The 6000-nt window shown below is 52.0% G+C and overlaps 1 protein-coding gene across 1 annotated transcript in view; it reads left to right on the plus strand.

Moving 5' to 3' along the window:
- The window catches only part of RAD51B (RAD51 paralog B), a 682004-nt gene extending 676377 nt beyond the window's left edge, over positions 1 to 5627 (plus strand). The window contains exon 11 of the mRNA XM_070065137.1: positions 5534 to 5627. The gene's annotated coding sequence lies outside the window, so the exon portion shown is untranslated. The remainder of the gene's footprint in view (positions 1 to 5533) is intronic.
- The last annotated feature ends 373 nt before the right edge of the window (positions 5628 to 6000 follow it).

The following is a 6000-nucleotide window of genomic DNA, read 5'->3' on the forward strand; positions in this document are numbered from 1 at the left end:
CCTGTCTTGGGAAGGTGTCAAGCTCACTGTGCCAGAAACAAGTTTTCAAAACTGGATTGGTTCTGGAAGCTTCCATCTTGGCCATCAAAAGTGTCAGTTGTCTTTCTTGACGTGACAGGCTCAGTTTGTTCGGTTTTGAGAAAGTCCCCAGCCTGAATAACGAGGCTGTTTGGTCCTTTGGAGTTAGCACGGCGTCCCAGGAACGTGGCGAGTTCAGCGCACAGCTCGGGCACCCCACGCGGGTGCTTTTCCTGGAGGTGATCACACACTGCGGGATGCCCTGGGAGGGCCGGATGCCGCTTCTCCAATCCATCCTGCAGAATGGAAAAAAAAATGTGTATGCTTGGGGCAGAGTTTCATAAAATTAATGATTTTGCCCACTTAATCCAGGACATTGTTAAGTGAAACTTGCTCCCTTTATTTTTTCCTGTGAGTTTGTGGTGAGCAATACTGTGACTGCCAGTCTAGTCTAGTGCCAGCAACTTGACCCAAATGTCCACACAGCAAAGAGGGCAAAATAACACCTTGGTATTGTGCTGCAGACAAGGGTCAGCGTACCTCACCTGCTTTAGGAAGGCGAGAACCATTCCACGACTGGGTGCGTTTATAGGAGACTGTGCTGCAGGCTGGCACATAGGTGGCACTTTGTGCAAAATCATAATGGCCACCGTTGTTGCATGAGCTAGAAAACACATTATTAGACATCAGCTCTTCTTGGGGCGGGACAAGGTATAGGATGCGTTGTTTAATGAAGGGCTATTAAGATCATCTTTATGCTTTTGTCTGAGTTGGAAGGCTCTGAGAAATTCATCAGACTTTCAGTTTGAATAAATGAAGTAAACAAGGAAGCTTACACGTGCCCCACTTTCCCCGCAATCCTTCTTCTTCCTCTCAGTCAGCAGAGAGCTCAGCGGCCCACAGAAGAACAGTGGGTTTCTCCAGACTAAACATGGACAAAGCTCTGGCATCGTCAGTACCTGCGGTGTAGGGCCCAAGACACCACGGGCCCCAGGCTGCGTTTGTTCCAGTGGTCCTGGCCCCTGTGAGCGTTGCACTGCTGTGGAAGAGGCAAGGGTACGGCCTTTCCCCCAAGTGCCTCCGAATTCCTAGAATGCGTTTAGCAGCTGAGACTCGTGTGTTCCCTCTTAGGGTACCTGGTGTGGGGAGCAACTGGGAGCAACTCGGACTAGACTAAGTTACTGGAATTAAGACTTATTCTATGCATCTGCTCTCCCACAACATGGTGCTGGGAGAGGAGGAAACAGCTTCTACACAGCTGCCTCCAGTTCAACCAATAAACAGCAGGACCTGCTCCTGATTGGAGGAGAGCAGCGTACTTGGCGTGTGGGTAGCAGAGTTGGGATTGGTGGAAGAGGACTATAAAGGAGGAGAGAGACAACATGCACCAGGAACATCTAAGAGGAACATCTATCTGAAGGAACATCTGAGCAGCCCCTGAGAGAGCCGCCCAGCGGTGTGCCGCTCCCCCGCGGAAGTGGGGAAAGTGGCAGGGGGAACCGCCCTTCCACGGAGGTGGAAGGGTCAGTAGCCAACCCGGGAAGAACCAGCAGCAAACCCGGGAAGGGCCGAGCAGACAAAAGAACAGTGCAGGGTCTAGTGTCGTTCCTCCACGAAGAGGGGGAGCGACATAATGGTGCCGTGACTCGGATATGAAGCCTAGGCAGGGCTTAGTGTCGTTCCTCCACGAAGAGGGAGAGCGACATAATGGTGCCGTGACTTGGATATGAAGCCTAGGCAGGGTCTAGTGTCGTTCCTCTGTGAAGAGGGGGAGCGACAACCTGGGTTCGATTCTCAGCTCTGGCTCTGATTCTGGCCTCCTGCTAATGTCCATCCTGGGAAGCACTAGGTGATGGTTCAAATAGTTGGGTCCCTGCCACTCATTTTGCAGACCTATTTTTTTTTTTTTTTTTTTTGACAGGCAGAGTGGACAGTGAGAGAGAGAGACAGAGAGAAAGGTCTTCCTTTTTGCCGTTGGTTCACCCTCCAATGACCGCTGCGGCTGGTGCACCTCGCTGATCCGAAGCCAGAGCCAGGTGCTTCTCCTGGTCTCCCATGCAGGTGCAGGGCCCAAGCACTTGGGCCATCCTTCACTGTACTCCCGGGCCACAGCAGAGAGCTGGCCTGGAAGAGGGGCAACCGGGACAGAATCTGGCACCCCGACCGGGACTAGAACCCGGTGTGCCGGCGCCGCATGCAGATGATTAGCCTATTGAGCCTCGGCGCAGGCCACAGACCTATTATTATATTATCTATATTATATTATCTATCTATATGATTATATTATTATTAATTAGCTCCTGGCTTCAGCCTGGTCCTGATCCCAGTAATTATGCGCATTGCAGGGGTGAACCAGATAATAGATCTCTCTCTCTCTCCACCCATCCATCTCTCTCTCTCTCTCCCCTTTCTGTCTCTCAAGTTTAACAATCAAAAAAAAATTCTTTTTCTGACGTGGACTTAGAGCAGGGAGGTAGTTGTTTTCCCCGGGCCACATCCTCTCGCTGCAGAAAAAGCAGAGTAGCTTGGGGCCCCCACCTGGCTGGACCCTGCTGCGCGGGGCGTGAGGGCAAAGCTGCTCTGACCGGGACAGCAGGCAGCACTCAGAGCGGCCCGTAACGAATGGTTATGTCCTGGGCCCTGGGAACTGGAGACCTCGCCACATCTGCTCACCCAGTCGGGGGCGGGAGGAAGCCGCCGAAATCTTCATGGGACCAGTGCATGGAGGCAGAGGGGCAGCCTAAAACCACAGCTGACCTCGGGTCTGTGACCACTGCTCGGTCACCCCACCCCCTTTAATCCCTTAAGGTCCCCAACAGGCAGCCTTTCCCCCTCCTCCTCCAGGTCAGTGGGGTCAGGTGGACATGAGCTGGGCAGAAACTTACTGAATGAAGGCAGAGACAGGTGTCTGAAACCCCTTCCTGCTGAATGCTGAGCTGACCCAGGTGGACGGTGCGGCCGAGGCCCACATCCTACACTGTTGGCATTTTCTTTCCTAGACCTCTTTCTCTTTCTGCTTTGTAACCCAGAGAGGTCTCTGGGAACCGGTCACCAGAACGAACTTTTCAAAGAGCTAAGGGTGGCCGGCGCCGCGGCTCACTAGGCTAATCCTCCGCCTTGCGGCGCCGGCACCCCAGGTTCTAGTCCCGGTTGGGGTGCCAGATTCTGTCCCGGTTGCCCCTCTTCCAGGCCAGCTCTCTGCTGTGGCCCGGGAGTGCAGTGGAGGATGGCCCAAGTGCTTGGGCCCTGCACCCCATGGGAGACCAGGAGAGGCATCTGGCTCCTGCCTTCGGATCAGCGCGATGCGCCAGCCGCAGTGGCCATTGGGGGGTGAACCAATGGCAAAAGGAAGACCTTTCTCTCTGTTTCTCTCTCTCACTCTCCACTCTGCCTGTAAAAAAAAAAAAAAAAAAAAAAAAAAAAGCTAAGGGTTTGGGGGGCGGAGCAGGGAATGCGATATCCTAGGCTAAAGAGTAGCCTTCCGTGCCATGGTCCCCGTGCCAGCATTTGGAGGCATCCAGAAACTTCCACCCAGTGCTGTGCTGGAACCAGTGCCTTCTGAGAACTGGTTTCACCCTCTATCCCCAACTTCACAGTCATGATGCCACATGAGTACTTGACCTGATGGCAATATTTACACCACTGCAGTCAGCAGAGCTACAGACCAGGCCTGCCTTGCTCCAGGGCTGGTGCTAGGCATTTACCAGCTCACGGATGCCTCCACTGTGGCAAGTATCACTGTAGGATGAGTCGCAGACTAATCACATTGGATTTCCCTGGGTAGGGGTGGGGTGGGGGAGGGTGGCAGTGGGACAGGTGTGCAGTGACCAAGCGTGCAGACTATAGGACCTGGCTTACCTGAGCTAACTGAGTCAGATTCTCTGGAGGTACAGCCTGGGGCAGCGCGTTTTTAGCAAGTCCCTGAGGTTATTCATGAATTCGATAAAGTTTGAGACTTCAGGCTTGGGGATGGGAGAGACGAGTGGGTGTGCTTCTGGCTCTTGGCATCTGGAAGCAACAGCTGGCTTCAGTCCCAGTTGGCCTGAGAATGGACAGCTGTTTTCCCTCGAGACAGAAACTTCATGGCAGGAAAAGGAGGTGGGAACTCCGGGGTCCCAGCTACTCCCTGACAACATGATTGGTTTTGCCTGGATCTCAGGATGTCTCCACTTTCTAATCTTGAGACGTTGACCCCAGACAGCATGAGCAACTGCCCGGATGTTTGCATCAACGGGAACAAAGTCAGTATCATTCGCACCCCAGCAGGCATGGTAGAGCTCCGAGAAAGGCCACAGCCAGTGTTCCACATTAGTTTCCTCGCGACAGCAGTTTACTCTCAGATGTAGACATTAGCAGGAGCTTGCACGGCCAAGCATGATTTGCGAAGCAAAGTCCTTGTTGGTTTTTTCCTACTGAGCCTGGACGTGAAGGTCCTTTAAGGCAGGAAGTAAAAAAGAAAAGGAAGAGAGAAATCATCCTTCCTCCAAAAGTGAAACAGTTTGTAGGGAGCCGACTCAGCTCAGACTTGTTTGCACCTGCCTGGGCGAGTGGTGTGAATGAATTTTTTCCTGAGAGCTCAGCTGTGTTAGGTAACAGTCCTGGGAGGTAGGTATTGATGAGAAAACAGAAGACCGTGCCAGGTTCTGTGAACGCAGAGGTGGTAGGGAGAAGAGCCGGAGTTCACACTCTTAATTTTTGTAACCAAAAAAACCAATGCAGTTTCCCCTCCAGCACGATGCAGCGTTTTCTGCTGCCTGTAGCTGGAGCCCAGAGGAGTCCTTAGCAGGCAGCCGGAGCAGTGACCCTGGACTTGTGAACTCCAAGTACTTGAACTCCTAAACCACCAGAGCTCCTTAGGTCCTGCTGCAAATTCAGATACGTAACCCAAAGCTACCTCTACGCCTTGCCGGGTTACAAACCTTGAAATTACAACTACTCAATTCTTGGCCGTTAGACCATCCACCAGAATGGATATGCTTATGCATAGACTTTAGGCCCTCCCATATCAGACATTTAAACTTGCTGCAGTTCACTAAGTTTGTGATCACACACTGTATGTTTGTCCTAACTGTTCAGGGCTTTTATTTATTTATTTATTTATTTTTATTTCTTAGAGTTACAAACAGTGAGAGAGAGAGACAGAGAGAAAGGTCTTCCTTCTGCTGGTTCACTCCCCAAATGGCCACCACGGCCGGCGCTATGCTGATCTGCAGCCAGGAGCCAGGTGCTTCCTCCTGGTCTCCCATGCGGGTGCAGGGGCCCAAGCACTAGGGCCATTCTCCACTGCCCTCCTGGGCCAGAGCAGAGAGTTGGACTGGAAGAGGAGCAACTGGGACTAGAACCTGGTGCCCTTATGGGATGCTGGCGCCACAGGCGGAGGATTAACCAAGTGAGCCATGGCGCCAGCCCCCAGGGCCTTTATTAAACATGAAACTTCATTAAGCAAGAGGAGAAAGAGGCCAGATGGCCAGTTTCAGGAAAGTAAGATGTGATCGCGGATTTTTTTCTTTGTCAGGTGTCCTGGCCTTCTTTTTGGTGTGTGTGTTTGCCTAGAACTGCTCCTCCTGGTCCAGGACCTATCTCTACTTTGAAATCATTCCCCCAGCAGATATATGTGAGTACTTAAGTTCCTGGAAGATGCATATGGTAAAAATGTATACTATGCATGGATTTCAAAATACCTTGCACCAAAATTAACTTATCTTCGAATTCCATTTTCTTTTTGAAGTACCGTCTTTAGTGAGGACTTCCTGCATGTATCAGGCACTGGGCTGGGTGCGGGGAAGCAGAGGAGACAGAGAAACCTCATACTCAAGTTTACAGTCTCCTGGGAAGCAGCTATGCTGCAAATACGTGTGACAATAAATATGTGATGGTGCCTTGTCTCCAAGGCTATGGAGGAAAGTACACGGCACAAGCCGGCCCTTGCAGCAGGAGCGCCGCAGGGGGGCTGTGTAGCTGGGTTGGTTTGGTGGCTTGGCT

The sequence above is a fragment of the Oryctolagus cuniculus genome, chromosome 20 (genome assembly GCF_964237555.1).
Source record: "Oryctolagus cuniculus chromosome 20, mOryCun1.1, whole genome shotgun sequence".
NCBI classification, from domain to species: Eukaryota; Metazoa; Chordata; class Mammalia; order Lagomorpha; family Leporidae; genus Oryctolagus; species Oryctolagus cuniculus.